Here is a 23,476-nt window from a genome sequence, read left to right as displayed (position 1 = left end):
CTGACAACAACTATCTACTTGTTTCATGGGGAAAACATGATCAAAGTAAAAAATGGAAAGCAAACAAGAAATAAGCTCAAGATACATTGCTTAAAGGATTACTACACAGATTATGGATCACACACGATAGATTGGCATTCTGTTGAGTTTACAGATAAAGCCTGCAAAGATGACTGCAAGTCTCCAGCAAATGTAATGAGCTTCTTAAAATAATGTTATCCTGTCCTTTATTACAAATACTGTCATATGCATTTCAATACCCAAGGCTTATATGTTATATAGTTATGTAAGTATTCTCTGCATTGCAACAACAGAAAGGCTTTCAATGTTGGCAATTCTTTAACAGTATGCTTATGAAAGCTTACTTGCATCTTACAATCTCAGACAAGCTTACCTGATGGTCATTGAAGCATTGCTACTTAAACACAGAACAACAAGCACTTTCTGAATAATAAGCATAAATCAACAGTATACAAATATGACAGACACCAGAACATTCTGCAAAATCAAGGACAGATGAAAAGCTACTGTAGTACTTGTGTCTACCTTGGATGGGGGAATACTCTGCACATTTACACTGCATAACTGCTCCTTGCCTTGCTTGGACACATCCAGAGTCACTACATGGGGGAGTGGGGTGCAACAAGTATGTCACAATTTGAAATGTCTCTGGCTGACTGTGATGGCCCTGACACATTTGTCATACCTCTCAACCTCAGAGCAAGAAATCTGGACAAAGCCATACATAGAAGTGGGACAAAGTCCCAAAAATAAGGACAATTTTTAAATATTGCTCTTATAAACTTAGAAAGATAAGAGAATAGTAGGTCTTGCATTAGTATGAATTTTCTGAAGGGTATGAAATCTGAAACTCAAATGTCTGTCATTATTTTCTAACTTCAGTCTTTAATGATTTGCCACTAATTTGCCAAAAAAACACAATTTTATGAAAAACTGACCAAAAATGTGATGCAAAAATATAAAATAGCCACACAATATAGCTGGGAACCTGTCAAAGAAGGGACACTGCTTTAATATTAGTACTACTAACTTGAGCAGCTGACAAAATAAAAGAATCTACATGCATTTCTGAAATAAAAGTAATCTATAACTCTGATTATTACAGTTATTTATTAATTGTAAACCCTCCAAGTTTTCTTCCAAAATTGCCATTGCGGAGGGATTATTAGGGGAAGAGCAACATTTTGAGCCAAAATTGGGGACAGTTGAGAGGTTTGGATATGCCTAATTCTATAAAGTAATTAATTTGCATGTACCTCTCAACCTGTTAATGCAGGAAATCTGGACAAGGCCAAATATATTGGGTTAACATATAAACAGTACTAAAAATTGCTCTTGTCTAAACTGAGACAGTTGATAGAATAACAGGTCTTGCTGTAGCATGCATTTTCCTGAAGGTTATGAAGTCTGAAACTCAATGTCTGTCATTATTTAGTGACTTAATTCCTAAATGATTTGCCAGAAGACCACACATTTTATGAGGAACAAACCAAAAATAAGAAGCAAAAATCTATTCATTCTGCAAAAATCTGGACAGTTGAGAGGTATAGTTCAGCCGGGGCCGTCTTTGAGTTTGCCACCCTTCCCCCCTCGCAAAATCATGGTCGAATGGAGCCTCCCCCCTGCGGCCATTGCAATGAACCATTACTTGGCTATTTCACCCCATTTACCATTAACACTAATGTGTATACTGCTTTACTTCTGCCATGACTTGGACTTCATTTGAAAGTTTTATTTTGCATTTTACAGCACAAACACTAATAGATATCTGCTAAACAAAGCAATGCAGTCTCACAATGAAAACATACTTAGCATTACAAATTTTCTGCCCTTGAAACTCACATTCATTGAAACAGCATTGAAACCCACATTTTAAGAAAATACATTTTACCAGTGGCAGATAAAGATTAACTTTGGGCTGTTTTCAAATCACAGGCCCCTTGCACACAAAACATACACATGCTCTTTGATACACCTTTCTGAATGTATTAAATTATATTCCTTGTACAATACAGTACAGTTTTAGAGGGCATTTTAAATTTATTGTTTTGAACATTTTTCCAGTAAACAATGAAACAAAATGCATGCACCAGTGACAAAACTGCCCAATTCAGAACATTTCCATCATAAAAGTCTACACAAACGTCTACAGTCCACCAGTATCAGTAAATATGCACAATCTCTGAAGAAGTAAAAGTCATCTAAATAATTCCACATTAAAGAGATCTGTAACTAATGAAGAGGTTGCTGCTAGCAAACAGCTTTATATTTCATTGTTTCATCTACAAATAAATTGCATGTTGCCCTTGAGGAATAAATTGCCTATGTTACACTAAAAAATGATAAGCTAATAATATTGCAATAGGGAATGGATGGCAAACTGATAACAGGTTCATAGTTACTAGGTATCTTCATCAAAAAGGACTGCAGCGTCCACCCCCTTTGCAACACAGTACAGTATCAGCAATGTATCTACTTACTGTGGGAGTAGAACCCACAGCTTTCTGCATCAAAAGCAAGTACACTACCTGTTGTGCTATTAACAATGCAAACAGACTCAGCATAACCAGCACTAAACTTTTGCTCCCCTGCAACTCTCAGCTCCTTGTAAAATCTACTCAACACTTAGCTGTATCTCTAAACTTTGCAGCACAAGAAATCTGGAAAAAGCCAAAATTTATTGGGTGGGGGGGGGGCAAAAGCCTAAAAACCAGGGACATGTTTTAAAAATTGCTTGTATAATGTTGGAAAGTTGCTAGAATAAAATGCTGTGTTACCACCATGCATTTCCTGCCAAGTCTTGAACCCAGGACCCTGTGCAAAACAGTCAGAGCAACATACCACTATGCCAAATCAGCTGTTTTGTGAAAGAGAGGAAGACTGAACCTTAAGTGGCTACCATTTAGTGAATTCAGTTCACACCATAACTGTCAACCTCTTAGCACAAAACACCTGAACAAAGCCAATAATGGGGGAATACAGCCCCCAAACATATTCAGTGAATTCAGTTGTCACCATAGCTCTCAACCTTTTAACAAAAACACCTGGACAAAGCCAGTAATAGGGAAATACAGCCCCCAAACATATTCAGTGAATTCAGTTATTTCCATAACTCTCAACCTTAGCACAAAAAACCTGGACAAAGCCAATAATGGGGGAATACAGTCCCAAAAAATTCAAATATCCATCTTATAAACATAGAAAATTGCTAGAATAAAAGGTTTTCTGTTACCATGTACGTTCTGAAGAATATGAAGTCTGATACTTGTCATTTTTATTTATTTAACATTTATTAACCAGGAATGTCTGACTTGGAACAAAAGTCTACTTTCAGCAGAGGCCCAGGGAGAAACACTCCAGACATATGTCTTTGTAAGATGGGAGGACACCAGAGCAAACCCACACAAGCCCACAGAGAACATGCAGACTCCACACAGAAGGCACCCCAGACAAGAATCAAACCAGAGAACATATAGCTATCAGGCAACAGTGCTAACACTGCACCACTGCACTACTGACTCTGTAAAGACACAAAAATACAGAAACCACAAATTTTATGAGGAACAGAGCAGAACAGAACAAATATGAGGCAAAAATCTGCAATTTTTTTACAAATGATGGTGGATAGGGAATTCAGGCTCTTGCCACCTGGGCCCAAGGTACAGGGCTCAAGCCTGCAGTATTCTCTACCCACCACCATATAGCAACTGGGGCATTTCACACACACACACACACACACACACACACACACGCACTTGCCTTGCACACACACACACACACACACACACACACACACACACACACACACACACACACACACACACTCTGAGCCCAAATATTCCTTAGTGTATGCAGTTCCATACCTCTGAGCCCAGCTGAGAGTAAGTCCTTCCTGTGAGAGCAAAACAAGCTGGGTGCTGCCCAGCCTGTGGACGTTGCAGTCCAATCCCCTTCCAGTCTGTGCAGTTGGAACTGCATAGACGTCTGGGATATTGCTGCTGAATGCTGTCTTCCTAATCCGGACTACTGGTGAGACAGTCTGGATTCTGTGCACATGCTCCAGACTGGTTCACCAGCATTCTGGATATCGGGAAATGCTGCACATGCTCGATGTTTCGCGACTCATGTTTGTTTGTTTTTTTCTTTTCTTTTTTGTTTTACAGCTGGGGGGGGCTGCAGTCCTGCAGCCCAATAGCATGAGCTGCCCCTGGGTAGATGTCCTCTGCATTGTTCATGTAAGGATGTTTATCTTATGAGGACATCTTCTCCATTGTTATGTCACCTTGTGTGACAGTCACATGATACACATTTTCACTATGAAGTCCATATTGTACCATATTGATGTTTGATTGGTGTTCTACAACTGTCTTCCATTGACATGCCCTCATCTACTGTACGTTAAGATGTTTCACCTGTCCTCTTTTCCTGTGTTCATTCCTAAAATTCATCTCTGTGTCCCTATTCAATACACACACTTCCCCTGACTGTTTGTTTTACATGGCAGTCCATGTACCCTTGCAGATCATTTACACAACTTTTGTACAGAATGCCAGGAATGGGATTTCACAATACTCTACACTGTATATACTGTCCTGTACTGTGCTTGGACCATATACATAACTTATATGTTAAGCCCTGGTAATCATTGTGGCATTTCGCTCAATCCTGCTAACATACTTTGGTCTGAGGTAACCAGTTTTCCTATCTGTGCTGCTTTACATGGTTTCCTGGCTGGCAATACCATTGCCAGCTACAAAAAACAAATTGTTTATGCTTAAACATGGTGCTCGGCATGAATATGTACTCACACATACATGTAAACTATGTGTAGGCTTTGTGTGAAGCCTACACAGACTTTATTGAATCCCAGGGGTAGTCTTAATTTAATGAATATCACCCTACTTTCCTTCATTTCTTCCTTCTCATTTCATTCAAATTTGTTGGTAGCATAAAAAGAACTTTTACTCCTTTTTTCCTTATATACTTACTGTCAGCTCATTTCTTTAATTTCAACCTGCATTCTGTATCTATCACCACATGATTAATCCCATATAAAGGTAGTATTTTGTTCCCACATCTACTTCTTAATGACATTAGGAAAAAGATAGATCCTAGTCCATTTATTTATAATAGCCAATAAATTATTAAATGCTTCATTATCCCCTGTGTCCTTCCTTTTTCTCATTGTTCCCTCCCATAGCAAGTTCTTGTAAACTTAACAGTTAAATGACTGCCATTTGGAGCATAGTTCTTAGATTCTTTTTTTCTTAGAAAAAAGGTCAGGACTCTAAACTTCATAAATGCCTCTTTCTCCTATGTTTCCAATCTCAATTTTTTCAGAAGTCATTTTAGACACATTCTCATTACCAGAGGCTTTGGTTAGCCTGCTTGCTAACACAGTTTCCACCTGCTTTTTACTCCCTGTCTACTCTTGAAATCAAATGTTTTCCACTATTTCATTATTATTAAAGAACAACTATTTGTTTCAATGTTTATTATTGCTTGCTTTATTCTCATATTCAACCAGTCTTCTGTCCATTATTTCCCTTATAATTTAAAATTTTGCCCCCCTAATACAGGCAACTCCTATTTTCAGGTTTAGCTGCAAATGTAGCTATTAGACCTTTCTAGAAATGACTCACTCACTCACTCACTCACTCACTCACTCACTCACTCACTCACTCACTCACTCAAAGTTCATCTTTATCTTATGTTTTTATTATTTCCCTAATGTCTTATATCATTGCCTTTCCCTATATGTTTGCCTCTCTGATTATCATAATCCTGATGTTTTCATCAGATTTCCTAGATGTTTTCTAACATGTTGATGTCGGCAGAATAGTGTGGGTTGCAAAACTTCCAAAAGAATGTGATTTTCAATGTTTTATGAATGCTGAAATACATTTTCCCCATTACTAATTGTTATAATACTGTAATTAAAGGGCAATAGCTACATTTTGTAAACAGTTATACATTTATGGGATACACATGAAGTCCACTGAAATGTGGATCATGACATCAATTATTAGGAGAAATGATGAGGATTTGCTGAGAAAAGAAAATAGAGAAGTTGTCTTAGTGAAAAGAAAAATATTGTTTGAAGCTGACAATTGTATTTTTCATCATCAAATATGAAGAGGCAGCAGCAGGTATATGTTTCCAAACAAAATATGTTTGATTTCATAAATGACTTGTTAACTGTGTAAGTGAACTGTCTCACTTAGACCTGTCTCAGCCATGACCCAGGCCACAAGGGTACTCATAAATGCAATATATTTTGACAGGTTTTTGATCCACCAGTTAACCACCATTGTTTTTGGTGGAAACTGGAATACCTAGAGAAAGCTTTCAAAATGAAAGTGGCAAGAACTGTCTGGCTGTTGGCATAGAAGGATAAAGCTGTGATAGATAAAGCTGTAAGAATATGAGACTTCACACGTATAGTGACAGGAGATCAGGACTGCACACCAGACACTGGTCCTATGAAGCAATGATCTTAACCACCGAGATGCAAGTTTGCTGCTGATTGAAGAAAAAATATATTTTTTTGTTAGTAAGTGCATAATGGGGACTAGGCTGCTTGTAAGCTTCAGGGAAAGAGCAAAACATATCAGTTACACATGTCACATTTGCGTTTTGGCATAAACAGGTTTTAAAACCAAATTACTTTGGTATCCTGTAAAAGAACTATGTTTATACAAAGCATTCTTTTTGATAGTAATGACTACTGTACGAGTGGTCTATTTTTGGTTCATTGACATCTCGAAAAATACATTTTATTTATTTATTTATTTTACATTTGTTTACTGGGAAGGTCTGACTGGGTGTAAGCCCATTTTCAGTGGAGGCCTCGGGAGAAAAGCTTCAAATTATACAGTACAAAAAAATTTTACATAAGATCACATTATACAAAGACAGGATGATCTGTAGTTTTTTTAAACAAAAAACATAGTTGCAATAGATAAGGAGAAAGGGTCTATATTACCTTTTCGAAAGGGCTGTTCATCGAATGCCCTTTCATCAACACATATCCACCAAAATATCAAAACTCCGAATGGCTACATAAGTGAATTTTTTCCCAGGGGAAAAAAATCACATGGCTGTTGTCAGGAATTTGCCCTTTCCTCCACTGTAGTGCAATCTCGGATTTGGTATATTTAGTTAGGGAGGGTATAGGGGTGAAGCCCCCCACTTTATAGTGTCTGATGGTTTGTTCTGTTTATTGTTGGCCCAATGATTTTTTTTCCCAGGGGAAAAAAAAATCACTTTTGTGGCCATTCGAAGTTTTGGTATTTCGGTGGATATGTGTCAATGTTAGGGGGTTCGATGAACAGCCCTGTCAACATCGTAATATAAACCCAAGGAGAAACAGTAACAAATTTCATGAGAAACAATTTTACAAATAATGAAAATGAATTTGACAATAATTTAAGGAGAATAGTAAAACATTTCAGTCAACATCATAGTGGCAGGAATGGTGTTATCAATTTAGAAAATATGAAAGAGATGAAAGTAGTTTGTGAGGTTAGTGGTATTCTTGGTTAGGAGTGTAAAGAAGTGCTTAGTTAGGGCAGTGGTGAACAGAAGAAGTAAGGGGAAATTTCAGCGTTCTGCAAAAGTCAGATTGATGTTGAGCAATAGAAGGAAAAATTAATAGAAAGTTTGAGATTAGAAGAATGTTACATTATTAGGGATTGCTATATTAACAGGGTGAAGTAGTGAAATGATGGTAATTATTTGGATTGGTAGAAAGAGACACAGAGTGAGGGGGAAATCAGGATGACCTTGACATCTGAGCTGGGAGGAAGTTTGGAAATAAAGTGATACTAGAAGAGGGGGCAGGATATATGTTTTGTAACCTGGAGAATTACAAAAGCATAGCCATTTGTTTGTTAGATGGTCTTTGAGCATTTTTAAAGTGGGTAATATTAGTTAAAGTCCTTAGTTCTAGTGGTAGGGAGTTCCAGATTTTGCTACATAACTGGAGTAGAGTGCATCGCCTGAGGAATTGGTGGATTTTGTGATTTTTATTATGTATTTGTTGTTTGAGTGAAGTATTCTAGGGTTAGAATAAGGTTCTAGAAGGTTTTGAAGGATAGGTACTTTTCCAGGTTGACTAAGTCATTTGTGTGCCATTGTTAGTTGGTTGTAGTGAGGAAGATTTGGAAATTCTAGCCAAAACAGCTTTTGTAGTGCTACACAGTGGCAAGCTCTGTATGGGGAGTCAGTGGCAAATTTAGCTATTTTATTATAGCAAGTTTCCAATTTACATAGGTTACATTTTCTAAGGTTTGTGAATATGGGAGAGGCATAAAGGAGTGTAGAGAGCAGGTGAGATCTAGCAAGGGCTACTTTGGTAATGTTAGTTAGGAATTGTTTGTATTTATAGAGTGCACCCAAATTTTTGTGTACTTTCTTAATAGTTTGAGATATGTGATGGTCAAATTTTATGTTGTGATTAATGATTACTCCTAGGAGTTTAGTGTGTGCAGTGGGCTCAATTGTTGTTATTTGCGGTGATAATGGAAATGTTTGGTGGGGTGTTAGTGGCCTTAGAAGGTTGGAAATTAATTAACTTGGTTTTATTAGGGTTGAGTATGAGTTGGGCATTGGCAAGCCATGATTCAATGGCTGAGAATGCCTTTTTGTGTTTTGTCTTGTAAGGGTGTACATAGTTTTGATACATGAATAATGTTCACAGTATATACAAGGAGGTAATGAATGAGGTACTGGTGGCAATACAATACCTTATTACATGCAGTCCAAAGTTCTGTATTTATGCATGTTGGGGCCCATGCAGGGTACTTTAAACTGACATGACTATACAAGCAGTAAAATGTAATTGCAGATACAAACAACAGCATGTATGTATAATGGAAAAATCAATCCTATTGCTTCACATGTTCAAGGGTTCATAGGTGTGTACTAGGCTAACAACCACTGGGGCCTTTATAAGCCTAGCCAAGCATCCCAAATGTATTCTGCAAGTTTAGGTGTTGGCCTTTGTAAGTCTAGCAGAGTTTTCCAAGTGAATCCTGCATGTTTATGTGCCTTATAGATTATTTTAAGGGTATATGTAAGCTAGGGCAATATTTACAGGCTGCTTCTATCCATTAGAGACATAGGTGCTAGACTGCTGGTGTAGTTCCGATTTTCCTTCCACTGGTCCAGATTTCTCTTGAATAGGGCTAAGGAAGAGCTCTGCTTCACATGGATGGGAAGCCTGTTCCGGAGAAGGGGAATTCTCTGAGACAAATACCTGCCTCTCTAAAATTTCCTATTAATGTCACAAGCAAAGTTTAAATCCCTTGGTGAAGTAATTCTGATGTTATTCATTGTGTGGATATGGAAAAGGTCCATCAAAGTGAGATCCAAAGATGCCTTGTAATGCCAGGCATAGAACATCTCTCAACAGTCTGTAGGGAACAGAGTACAGAGATAGGGCTTTGAGGCGATCCGCACAGGACATGCTGTTTATACCCTGCATTGTTTTTGTGAGGAACCTCTATGGATGTTCCAGGTGCTTCATGTGCCTGGCCAGGTACATACCTAAGGGAGCTTTGTACTCATTGATGGGCCTGTTGAAGGATGAATACAGTGGAACAATGACTTTCTTGGACCTATATGCCATGTCCTTGCTTATAAGTTGAGCAACATAGGATGATTGCCTTACTATCTTAAACACCTGTTGGTCAAAGCCAGGTTACTATATACATTCATACCCAAATCCCTGACTAGTGGTTCTACTCTTACGGGTGTGTTATCAATGAGGACATTTCCTAGGGTGGCTGACTTCCCAAAGGGTACTATTATGTATTTCTTAGCACTGAATTTTAAGCTGTGGCTTTGGAAACAGTCATTTTTCTATGTTAATCCTTCTTGTAAGATGTTAGTGTGTCAGTGTCTTGGTGGGAGTCTGCTGCTGCTCTTAATATGCAATCATCTGCAAACTTGGTCAGCCAAAGGACCTTGACATTGGCCTTGACTTCTGAAAAGTATATGCCAAAAAGAAGAGGACCCAGCACAGATCCTTGTGGTACTCTGCTAGTGACTGCCGTCTTTGCAGAGATGGTCACTCCTATCCAAACTTCCTAGGTCTTATCTTAAAGTCAGCTGGTTATCCATCATGCAAATCAGGGTTTATGCCTATATCCACGTGTTTCTTTACAATGCCCAAGTGAGGTATTGTACTAAATGCATTAGTCAGGTCAAGGTAGGCAGTATGCACTGCTCTGTTCTCATCGATTGCCTTGGTGACCTTCCCAAAGAAGTCCAACAGATTGAGTAGGCATGATCTGCCCTTGATGAAACCAAACCAGGTTGGATCCAGTGTTTAAAGGTTTTCTACATCCTTATTAATCTTTTGTATGCTAATTCTTTCCATGGCTTTGGATATGAGACTAGTCAGACTTATGTATCTGTAGTTCACAGGGGTCTATGTTAGAAGAGCAAAAGCTGAAAAGAGCGAACACTGTTATGTCGAACCTAAAAAAAGCGAAACATAATGTTGAATGGTTGGGACAGCGATTTTTTCCCAGGAAAAAAAAATCTCTGGGCCATTCTCTGGACTTTGCCGTTTCCTCCACTATGGTGCAATCTCAGAGTTGGTATATTTAAGATGGGGGTGTGTAGGGGGCTCAGCTCCCCACTGTATTTTGTCTGTACATTTTTTTTTTGGAGCAGCGATTTTTTTTTTCCCTGGGAAAAAAAATCACTGCTCCATGCATTCACTAATTTATAGTTTCATATTTTTCAGTTCAATATAAGAGCATTTCTCTGTTTTCAGCTTTCGCTTTTCTAATATAGACATGTTCACAGTGTCCCTTGATGACCTGCTCATGTGCAGAGGGATGACTGCTGCAGTTCTCCATTTGCATAGCATAAAGCCTGTGGGGAGCGTTGGCTAAACAGTGACTCCAGTGGTCCCAATAGCTCATTTTTTGGGCTATTTAGGAGGCATCCTGGGATATTATTGGGGCCTACTGATGTGGTGGTTTTGGCCTTAGGGAATGCATCTTGCACTGCTTCCTAATGATAATTGGGGGGGGGTTATATTTGATGGCATTTCCTGGGGTGAATTGGGGGATGGGGGTAAATTGAAGTTAAATTTGTCAGCCAGCAGATTTGCTACATATTCTAGCTTCATGTAGGTGGCTCCATTTTCAATCTATTCTGCACACTGAGGTTTCAGACATAGCTATAGAATGCCTTGTGGTTGTCCTTTGCCTGGAAAACTGTCTTTACCTCAAATTCAGCTTTCATAGGCTTAATTTGCCTCCTTAATTGTTTGTTTAGATTGATCAGAGTGCTTTTATCATGCTGGGCATAGCATTTCCTAATCCTGGCTATGACTTTTTTCTTTTGTTGTATAACCTGTTTATAGTTGAATTTTATCAAGGTGTAACTAAGAACCAAACCACAAAATCACTTTGTAACTCCAAAATTGAAGACCCCAACAACAGAAGGAGCATACACCCCTATCAATACTTTGTATTCTAATGATCCCTTCTCAATAATTACCTGCCACAATACATAAATCACCAAATAATATAGCTAGGTGCCACCACACTCAATTCAGTGTAGCCCAAAGCCACATAACATCTCATTATAATCACTAAATTTGGAACAAAGGAAGCATACACCTGCAACAATACTTCATAGTCTCAAATGCACGCTTCACTGTGTTAAACTCTGCTCTTGAACACCAGAAAATTCAGCTTAGTTGCTAAGTGTTTCAAGCACTGGTCATCCAAAAACCAAGTTTCATCTTACCACATAAACACACTTGTGATGATAGAGGCTGACAGAATAAAAAACGATCCACAATCTGGTCTAGTCACGCCAACTTTAATCCACATGTACATAAAAAAATCACAGGCACATAAAAACTAAGCACTACATCTGTTTCATCCTGGGACTTCAACAGAGTTAGTGAAACAATGCATCATTTCCTTTTACAATTTTGACCATCCTCTTTGTTAATTCAAGACACATTAAAGTCATACCACCTATATAAAACATTGCACTATAATTCCTTGAAAAAAATAAGTGTTTAAAAATGAATTTATATTGTGAAGATTGGGTGAAGATAGATGAAGGCTGCCAGCCTAGCCAGCTAGAATTTTGGAGACAATTCTGTCATCTGTAAATATTAATGTAAACCACAGGCTTGATGTCTTAAATGGTAAAAATTGTGTTACATATGGAACTGAAAAAATGGAACAACAGTGCACTCTACTGACCAAGTAAAGCATGTTATGACCCTTTCATGTTAAAACTCGGAGACAGTAAGTCTAGAGTGAGGTATTCTGCCTATTGTTTTAAGGCCAGAGCTAATGGACAGAATTTGCATGCATAAATGTCCTTTACTGCTCTGGTTTCTGCCCAGAGGTGAAGCATGTAAATGTAGTTTCTGTTAGCCTGGAAACCCAGGGAAGTGTGAAGAATGATGTAATGTGAACCAGGAATGTGATTTTAAAAACAGCGAGAATGAGAGAGCATTAAGCATTTTTGTCTTGACCATCCAACTCACCAGCACTGTCTTGCTCTATATGTAAGTTTATCTTAGACTTATGTTTTTCTCTTAGAAATAGCTAGAAACTAGAAAGATTAGACTAAGTGTTTTCTATGATGTCAGAACTATACTACTGAATTATTTAAGTATTTCTCTGTGATCTCTGAACACTTGACTAGCACTGTGTAGTAAAAAGTATTGTCTTGTGTTTTGACTATTTGTTATTAAATATTTTTAAACCCGTTCAACTGTGGCTGTTTTTGTAGAGATAATTTAAACTCTTTAGAGTACTTGCATGCCTCTGGTAAACTTGTACAAAGCCAATCCAATAGCTTTAGCCCTGGGCTATACTACCAGTTGGATAATAATATTGCACAGTAATAATTGTACACCCTTTTAAGGGCCTTTGAGTAGCTGATAAATATTAGTGGGTGGTAGCAGCTGGTACTACTGTATAGTCTGGGAAAAAGGGGTACAGCTGGAGAACCTGTGCCAGCCTTCCCCAGGAGTGTATGTGTGGTTGTATAAACTCTTCTCAAAGTGTGTGTGTGTGTGTGTGTGTGTGTGTGTGTGTGTGTGTGTGTGTGTGTGTGTGTGTGTGTGTGTGTGTGTGTGAGCTACTTGGGCAGGGATAAGAAGCACTAGTTGGACAGAGAGGGTGCTGGAGGTTTTAGCTTGCTCACTAGGCTGAGATCTAGACTCTATAGCTGTGCCAGTGGGGAGTCTTATTGGCGACCCGGAGAGCAAGGGAGCGACCAGCCCCAAACTGACTGTGATAGCTGTGTGCTCTTAAGGGAAATTGCACTTTTCTGTGTGTATTTATTATCCTTTCCTCCTATATGAGACACCCCTCACTGGTGTTATTGGTGAGGATTGAGGCTCCTTGATTGCTGGACCGGGGCATGGGCATCACACATATAGTACCACAACCAAAATCCTAACTGATCTAATACTGTAAAGATTTCATTTTTTTAAAACACATGCAAAGAACACAGAGTCATTTAATCCATAGTGGGCAGTTTCATTGGTATTTGGCTGCCACTGCAGTTCTTTGAACTCTAATATGATTTTCCATGGTCCCTCTTGTCGTCTATTTCAATAGCATCTATAACAAAGAAACTGAATGCATAACCCCTGTATTCCTGTATATGTTTCCATAATGCAGTCTTTTGTTCATTCACCCTGATATCATGAATGTGTTAATATATTCTTTCCTTTAATACCTATGTAGTAATTAGGACAATTCCTGCACTAAGCTATGTAGACCACTATTTGGGTGTAACAGTTACAATACTTGGGGCAATTAACTTTAATGATAACCACAACTCTTATAAACTCACCGTACTCTATATGGGGCCAGAGTTTACATCTACCACACTTATATATTCTCATGTTTTATGGCCTCTGTTGGGTCTGTTCTCAAACCTTTCAATATAGTTCTTCATGCACAAATCTTTTTCAGAAATAATGCAAGGGGTATTACCCAATATCTTCTCAGCTATATCACTAAGTTCAAAGATTTTTCATTTCCTGTAAATAGCACCTTTAATGTTTTTAGCATCACTATTATAGTTAAGAATACAACACTGCCTATGCACTTTTAAGTGTTCTTTGTTCTCAACTGCCCCTTTGCTGGTCCCAAATTTATCTTTTTGTCCCAATAAAGGCATATACAAGCCATCAACCGTTTTCTTGTACACTTCTGTAAAAATCTTTCTGGATAACCTCTATTTATTAGCATATGTCTTAGTTTTATACTTTCCTCAAAAAATGTGTCAGTTGTTGACATCATACGTGCCAAGCTTACCAGCTGGTCTTTTACCAAAGCTGTCTTCTGAAATAGTGGGTGGCAACTATTGAAATGTAGCAGTGAATTTGAGTGAGTGGGTTTTCTGTATGTTACAAACAAACTTTCTGTGCTCCGTATCATTTCTAATTTCTGCATCCAAATAATATAGAATGTTGTGGGATTTTTCCATAGTGAATCTCAAAAATGCAGTGATATTATTTATATATCGAAAAACTCTGTCTTTCCAAAAGAATCACTATGTCATCCAGGAATCTACAATAGAAAGCCCACCCATCTTTAAATTCTGAGTTAAAAACTCCCAATATGCTCCCGATGAGCTGTATTCATGTTGTAACAAGGTAGAACAAATGGTGAAATACTCCAACTGGTAAAATAAGTTGACAGAACAGGGTATATCCACGTCACTCGGAGCCAGTTAAAACAGATAATCTTTATTGTAATCCACCATCTGCCTGTTTCATCAGAACCATTCTACAAGGCAAAAACTCAGTCTTAAATACTAGTTTTGGCGCCAAACACAATTGATTAATTAATTCAATTAACTTGAATAAGTCTTAAAACAACCACGCTCTTCAAATAATATGAAGTGGAAATTATTAAAAATGAATTAAAAATGAATTAAAAATAATTACAAATAACACTCTTCAAATGTTGTTCTACGAATATACATATGAACTAAGTCCTCTAGTTGATCAAACTCGTTCATCCTATACACAAATGATACCTATACACAATGAATAGCAAAAACATTGATATAAATATAAATATATAATACAATAATAAAAATACATGAACAGTTTGTGAAGATGTATGCCAAGTGTTCATAATGTTCGTGAACAAAACGAGCAAGGTAACTATCCTATAGTAGTAGTAGTAATGTTAGTTAACTTAAATGTCATCATAATTACAATATATAAAAGATGCTTAAGGCTACTAAAATGTTCACGAACATTATGAACACTTGGCATACATCTTCACAAACTGTTCATGTATTTTTATTATTGTATTATATATTTATATTTATATCAATGTTTTTGCTATTCATTGTGTATAGGTATCATTTGTGTATAGGATGAACGAGTTTGATCAACTAGAGGACTTAGTTCATATATTAACAACATTTGAAGAGTGTTATTTGTAATTATTTTAATTCATTTTAATTCATTTTAATTCATTTTTAATAATTTCCACTTCATATTATTTGAAGAGCGGGTTGTTTTAAGACTTATTCAAGTTAATTGAATTAATTAATCAAGTTTTAACCAGTTGCTGTATTCATGTTGGCAAATACTGGAGCACACGTGGCCTCCGCTGCCACCTATGTATAAATGTTGATGGGGACAAGAAGACAGTGAACTAGAGTTAAGTTGAGGTACAGTAGCATCGGAGTACACCTGGCTGGAGATAAGTTTATTTACAGCCAGCATGCTGTCTACCAACCAGAGCAGAGGGTTGTCATTGTGACTCGAGAGATGGCTGAGATGCATCAGGATGGCCAGTGGCAGTAGACATATTTTCTTTTGTTTACTAGATTGTGGTGGCCCAATAGTCAAATGCATCTGCAATGTGTAGTAATAGGAGCATGGTAGAGACTACACAACAGGCCATTGTGCTGTCAGTTTTATCTTGCATCTTGTACTTCTCTGACAGGTAGGCCATGGCAGGAAATTTATACCAGGTTACCTGCCTGGGAGAGGTTGTCACCCACAGCACTGCAGTCACTGGTAGGGCAGGAGTTGATGGCAGCTAAAATGCCTGTGGTACATTAGCATCATCATGACCCACAGCAGGAAGATACAACAGGCAGGGCAACATAAATGAAGATGTTCTACAAACCATACAGTTAGTATAGTATAAGTCAGTATGTAATACTCAAATAGACCTTGCTGCTCTGAAAGCTTCAGCTGTCCCTTGCATTAACTAACAACTACAACCTTGAGGACATACACAATTTATGGAGTGATGTAAAATGCATTTCTATGGTATATTATACCTGTGAGCTCTTACCTTGGAGCAAAGTAGCGATACATAGATTAATCTGTACTGTGGGTATCTGCAACTTCTCCTGTATATTGCAATATTTAATATTTGCACTTTCATATACACACTGTAGCTGGGGGAAGTCAATCCAATATTAGGACTAGGTGTTCTCTGCCTATACTATCTGTGAAGCTTCCTCTTCCCCTGAATATCTCTATGATCCTTGTGACAGCAGGAGGTACTGCCAGTACAGCTAGCTGAAATTTTGTAAATAATGATATGTCATTTGTGAATATCAAATTAATCTATACAAGATACTTGTTTTACAAATGGATTAGAACTGAATGTTGTGTGTATTAAGTGTGACAAGAGGAGGTACTGCCTGCACAGTTAGCTGGAATTTTGTAAATAATTATATGTCATTTGTGAATATCAAACTAATCTATACAAGATGCTTGTGTTACAAATGTATTAGAACTAAATGTCATGTCTATATCAAACTGCTCTGTACAGATGTTTGTGCTGAAAAGGTATTTGTAAAGTGTTTATGCTTAAAATGTATCCACAGTGTGCCCTACTGGAAGATAACAGAAATGTGCATGCACTATTGTAACTGTTTAAATGTATGTGTTAACAGATGAAACTGGAGGGTTACCCTCAGTCCAGCAAACTTTAGAACAATATTTGAAATTAAATTACTTTATAGGCTAGGCCATAAAGATGTTTCAACACAGCTAGACACAAATTCTGCACTAGGAAGCTTTCTGTATTGTCTTTGGGGTGAACAAATTGCTACTTTGGAAGCATGAAGGAATGGAATTGTTTCATGACTTCCAGCACATGCCAAAGATCTGAGCTAGAGCTCTTGTATGAGTATTTTTACAGGTAGATGATAAATTCTGCCAGCTTCAGCAGTGGGGATATCAGATGACCAGAAATGATGTCATTCTGCAAGCTATCTCAGCAGTAATATTTTAGATATTATTTTGAGAAGTCTCTCAGTGAGACAGATTATTTTGTATTTTGTGTTGGACTTGACAACAAGAGCCATTCACCACATCTGCCTTGCTCTAATTAAGTTGCTAGGGTATAGTAACTTTCTTAGATACATTCAGGAATATAGCAAAGCTTATTTTAAATTTTGTTTTTCTTTATTTGTGTGAGCCTATACTGCAAAGTTATTTTAAATATATCCTGTGATTTGTCACTCTGATGTCACTGTGAATATATATTTAGTATTGTCTTGTTCTTTCACTATTTATTATTAAATATATTTAAACCTTTCATTGTGGCTGATTTGTGTAGAGGCATTTAAGTTTTGAGACTACTTGGATATTTATTTGATGACACTATGTGGGCATTCCTAATAACCTTGCTTTTGCTCAAACTACCATTTGTATTAGTATTAATATTACACAGTAAGATTTGACACCCTTTGGTAAGGGCCATGAAGTAGCTGATATGGAGTGACTGGTGGCAGTGGTAACTACCTTATAGTCTGGGAAGAAGGGTGCATAACTAGTAAACCTGTGCCAATCTTTCCCAGGTGTGTGTGTGTGTGTGTGTGTGTGTGTGTGTGTGTGTGTGTGTGTATAAATCAAACCTCAAAGAGTGTGTGTGTCAGTGGCATGGGCAGGGACATGAAGCACTGGTTGAACAGAGAGGGTGCTGGAGGTCCTGGCTTGGTAACTCTGCTGAGATCTCAACTCTATAGCTGTGCCAGTGAGGAGTCTTATTGGGGATCTGGAGGAAGAGGGAAAAAACAGCCCTGGACTAACTGTGGTCTCTGTGTACTCTTAAGGGAAATTGCACTTGATGCAGAGAGCTGCATCTGGAAGTACTGTGTGTGTACCTGTTATCCTCCCAGTGAATGTCCCCCTACAGATGCCAGTGGTGGGAATTGAGGCTCCTTGATTACTGGTCCAGTGTTTGGTCATCACAATCCTCTTTGAGACAGCCATCCCAGCTGTAGAAATGCATATGCCTGCCCCTACCACTGGTCTGGGGTACCCTTGGAGTACCCCAGTGCTCACAGAATAGCATATCAGTGACACCTACTGTGTTACTATCTCTAACAAACATGTAATTCTGGGTATACCTGTTGCAAAAAATGTTTGCAATTTGTAGTGGTGTCTCCAGCAGTCACCAACATGCAATTATTTCTCTTGTTTCCATATATGTCATTGTGTAGTAAAGTGGGGGGGGGGGACCAGATGTTGGACAACATCAGCGGAGCTGAGAATGAGTTCTTGTTGTAGGTACTCAGGGCACATGGATGCACCTGTTATAGAGAGGGGTGCTCACCAGCATGGACCCATGTCTGGCTGACACCGGCTCATAACATCTGTGCTGTTGGTGGACAGAATCAGACATCACCAATATGATGAGCTGGGCCTGTAAGAAGGCATGCACCACAGTGACAGAGAAGTCAACCAGTGGAGGGATGGGTGCATGCCCCACTTCAGACTTAACTGATGAGGACTTCCTAGGATCCCTGTATAGAGACGATGAAGGCACAGATATTAAACTGGAGGAATGTACAGATATACATATGATTTGGGAGTGGCCAACCCTGTCATATGTTTCACAGGGAGGTGCACATGTTTGTAACCATATTGAATCTATATACAGCAGCAGTGCACATACAGGGTGTGGACAGACCACATATACCACTATATATATATATATATATATATATATATATATATATATATATATAAATACCTCCCATACATATGTCAGGTGTGCAGGCACAGATGAATGGCAGCAGACATATGAATCTATTCTATTTCAGTATATTTTGTACTATTGTTTGCATGCACAGCACAAGGCCTCACATGCAGCAAGGGTATTCAGATTCAATACATTCTGTCTTTTATTGTATATTCATTGGCTGGTCCAGTGCTGCAGTGTGACCTGTATAGGCTAGGTCAGGAAGACATGCTATGCAGGACCTAACAATGTTGCTAAGACACAGATCAAGTCACAGTCAGATGACACACAGGCACTGTCTGTATCCCTCCTGGGTGGTGTTCTACCCACTGTTCTGAATGAAGGTATAGCCACACACTTATTTATTTATTTGTTTGTTTGTTTTTTTGTTTATTTATTATATTTAATTTGTTAACTGAGTTTGTGGTACATAGACCTTTTTAGGCATGACCCGGGCCAGGCAAGCAAAAACAAAGCATACAGTTAAATCAAGATGAAAAACAGAAATACATAAGTATTATTGCAATAAAAATAGATAACATAGGCATACATAATTAGTCAAGAGGTAGAATCTATTTACAAGTGTATCACGATAACAAAAGTATAAGCATTTAGGATGAGCAAATGAAAAATATTTAGTATTTACAAGCATACCACTCAACCTCTGACAGCAAGAAACCTGGACAAAGCCATAAATAAAAGGGGTCTACTTCACATTGTCGTAAGCTGACAATACTGAATACGATATTGTCGGCATGACAATGTCGAAAGCACAGAACATCGCGCAGGTAAATGGAAATCTCCGTAAGGGGGAGCTTTCCATTTACCTCAATGTAGTGTGGTCTCGGAATTGGTATATTAAAGTAGGGGTGGTGTGGGGGGCGCAGGGGGGCTTCCCCCTGCCTACGCTAGTTAGTTTTTTGTTTGTTTGTTATTTTTTTTAACGTTATTCGATATTTTACTAATTCGATCAATGAAGTTCGACCTTTATTGATTAGAATTAGTAAGATTTTGATAATATGATATAAACGCAATAAAAGTGGGAAAAAATGCCGAAAAGTAGGGACAATTTTTAAATATTGCTCTTAAGAAAGTTGATAGACTAACATGTTTTTCATTAGCATGGATTTTCTGAAGGGTATGAAGTCTAAAACACAAATGTCTGTCATTATTTTCTAATTTCACTGTTTAATGATTTGCCACTAGTTTGCCAGAAAACCAAAATTTTGTGAAAAAAATGGGCCAAAATATGAGACAAAAATCTGGACATTCTGCGAAAATCTGTACAGTTGAGAGGTACAAGGTGAACATGAGAAACAGAAATTATTATAGTTGCATGCTAAATAACTTGTTAAAATTGTAAGATGGTATGAGGATTAGCTTATATGTACACCTGAGTGAATAGAAGGCCTTTCTAATGATGTAACACAGACCATGGACAGCAGCTGTGTCTTTTTTTTTGCATTTGTACAATTTGTGGTATGGGAAATGTTACAGAAGTGGTGCATAGTGACGGCTAGCTCTCCTTGCATGTTGAGGGAACAGATATGCTCATCAGCATGCACAAGTAGAGTATTGAGGAACTTTTTGAGTATCCTGCTGGCCAACACATTTGATATTCTCAATGTGCCCCCTGATTGTTTCTGGAAGGTCCTTGTAGCTAGTATTGTAAGTATAACAGTACCTTGGTGCCCTCCAGTATAAGAAGAGAATGCATTCCTCTTCATCCTGTTTGAGGCCAATACATGTCACCTAGTTCCTGTATAATGCCACTGTACCAGGTGAGAGGCATCAGTGCTTACAGATAGTAAGTGCTGCTGCATGAATGCTGATGCTACTCCTAGCAGTTTTGCTTGTTGCAGCTCAGCAAATTCCTGTGTGCTTTTTTTTCTTTTAAAGTGATACACAGTTTGATGGGTGCCAAGTACTTCCTACGTCTATAAACTATGACCCGCTTCCAGAGGTACATATTTGAATCCTGTTATACACTAATTATACTATATACCTTCATTTAATTGTCATTTTACAATCATTTTCATAGCCCATGCTGTCTTTCTGTTGCTTAGTACAACTAGCAGTTACTATGAGTTGCAGGATGCCTGCATGCTGTCTCTTCCAGCACAACAGAATGCTGCAAATTATGCAAACTTACCTTGAAAACTGGCTCAGTATTGTGTTACATTCATTATTTCATTGTATTTTTACATTAATTTGTCTGCACTGTTAGGATACTTTAAATTAACATCATGCAATTAATCTGTATTTTTGATTTGATGCAACCTATAGCTAAACAGATTTGTGTGAGTTTTGTTCTGCTAAAAGCACAGTCACTAAGGTGCTAATGAAGTTGTACATGGATCAATAAAATACATGTTATATGGAGAAAATAGAGTCTGTATGTTTATGATGTATTTAAGTGACCTCTTGCTTTGTAAACAAGGGATTTATTTAAACAAGGGGCCAAAATACAGAAAAAACATAAAAGTCAAGAGTTTTTTCTTCAATTTGTAAAATATGTTTATTTTATTTTGTATGCATTTATTACTTGGGCAGATACTACCTAAGTAAACTTAGCTCTCCTAAGGGTGTTCTGTTTGTATATGATGTGTTGAGATTGTTGTAATTTATGCATTATCAATGCACAGTCAGAATCTGTTCAAGATAGCTTCATATAACTGGTAGGTTTTGCTGTTAGAAAGGAAATTTATATTCATTGTGCAAACCCACCCCTGGGACATCTACATAAATCTATATACATTTTTCTTCTGTTTTTGTTCTAGAAATAGAGATGTAAAGAAAGGGGTTGCAACAAACCACTATGCTTAAAAAGTCAAGATATCATGTTTAACGTTTTTTTTATTTTTTATTTATTTATAGATTGTTGAGTGGGTCAGCCCTACTAGGTAGGACCCATTTTTGGAAGGGATATAGGGAAACAATTTCCCACTCTACACCACCAGGTGACGTAAATACAAATGTAAACAGTAAGTCATTTGCACTGTACTGATGACCATAATTTATATCTACAAGGTGAATATAGTAAAAGTGACACAAACATAGCAAACAACAAGGACCACAAGTATCACATATATTATCTATAAGACTGGAAAGTAACAACTATGTAAGCATATTACAAGATAAGCTGGGATTTATAGATATTCACAGGTAATTCGGGGGGGGGGGGGGTCCCTGCATGAAGTGTTCAAAACAGATGTAACAGGCAATGGATAACACTAATGTACTAAGTAAAAGAATGAAATGGCTACGTAATAAATCTGATGGGCAATGGTAGCAGACAATTCAACACTATAGTAGCATACCAGAGGAGCAGCAATCTACAGTGAACATGGACAGAGTGCATAATGTCATAGCAAAGCCATCTCTCCATACTCAAGGCAGTATGCTTTGCTCTGTGCAGTGCCATGGCTGCCAATGGCAATCTGTGGCACACAGAGACAAGTATGGAACAGCACCCCACAGCAGCAGCAACTGTGATACCAAACTGTCTAACTTGTTCATCATGTAGATGGGGAGGAAAAGGGGGTATAGCAAGCAGAAGGAAAACACAAAAGTAAACACTATGGAACAGACTCTTGGGGATAAGAAGAGGTATATTTTTGCTGGGATACATCCCTTGTTCATTATTAAAAGAGAGGGGTAAATGTAAAAGATAATGATAGATGACTTTGGGTGTAATAGAGAGAGAAGGATAGGTAGTAGGTGCAAGTAGACACACACGAAGCACAGAAACAGATTGGGTGGTGTACATACAAAAAATAAGGTGCAAAGATGATGGGCATACACAGTCATATGATATGCAAGTGATGATGTGATAATCAGGCAACTAAAATGGTGTGGGCAATGACAAAGAAGAGAGGAGCAATACCATGAAGGGCTAGGGTGGGCTGCTTGGCCGGTCTGCCACCAGAATGGCCTAGAGGTCAACATACCCAGTCACCAGAAATGTGGGAACTAATATCAAATGCTGTTTTCTCCTTTTGAGGCCTATGGCTAGAACCAACTGGTCAAGCAGCTCATCAAATTACTCCAGAAATGCATTCCATGTTGCCCTTGTGGGGATCCAGCTGCTGGCGCACCTCAGCAAACCAGCCTCCATGCCTGCCTCCAAGTAAAATTCCCTGTCCACCTTCAAAAGAGGAGCCTACATGCATCACCTGACAGAATTGAATGAAGGCATCATGGAACACCTCTTGCTTCTTCTAGAAGAGAAGTTCTCCACTCCCCACAAGAGGTAGACATGGGGGATCACTGGTATCTCAGTGGTAGCTACAGTGGCTGGCAGAAACTGAGTTGTAACCAGTTGTACCTTCTCCTCTGCCTCAACCTGACTTACATATGGGAGACATAATGTGGTGTCAGCATGAGAGAAGATATTGGCAAGGAGTTAACTGTCTTCTGCCCAACTGCCTTATATTTCT

This window comes from Protopterus annectens, chromosome 7.part1 (genome assembly GCF_019279795.1).
Source record: "Protopterus annectens isolate FY-2018-M chromosome 7.part1, PAN1.0, whole genome shotgun sequence".
NCBI lineage: Eukaryota > Metazoa > Chordata > Ceratodontiformes > Protopteridae > Protopterus > Protopterus annectens.
The sequence above is the reverse complement of the archived record's forward strand: the minus strand, read 5'-3'. Positions refer to the sequence as shown.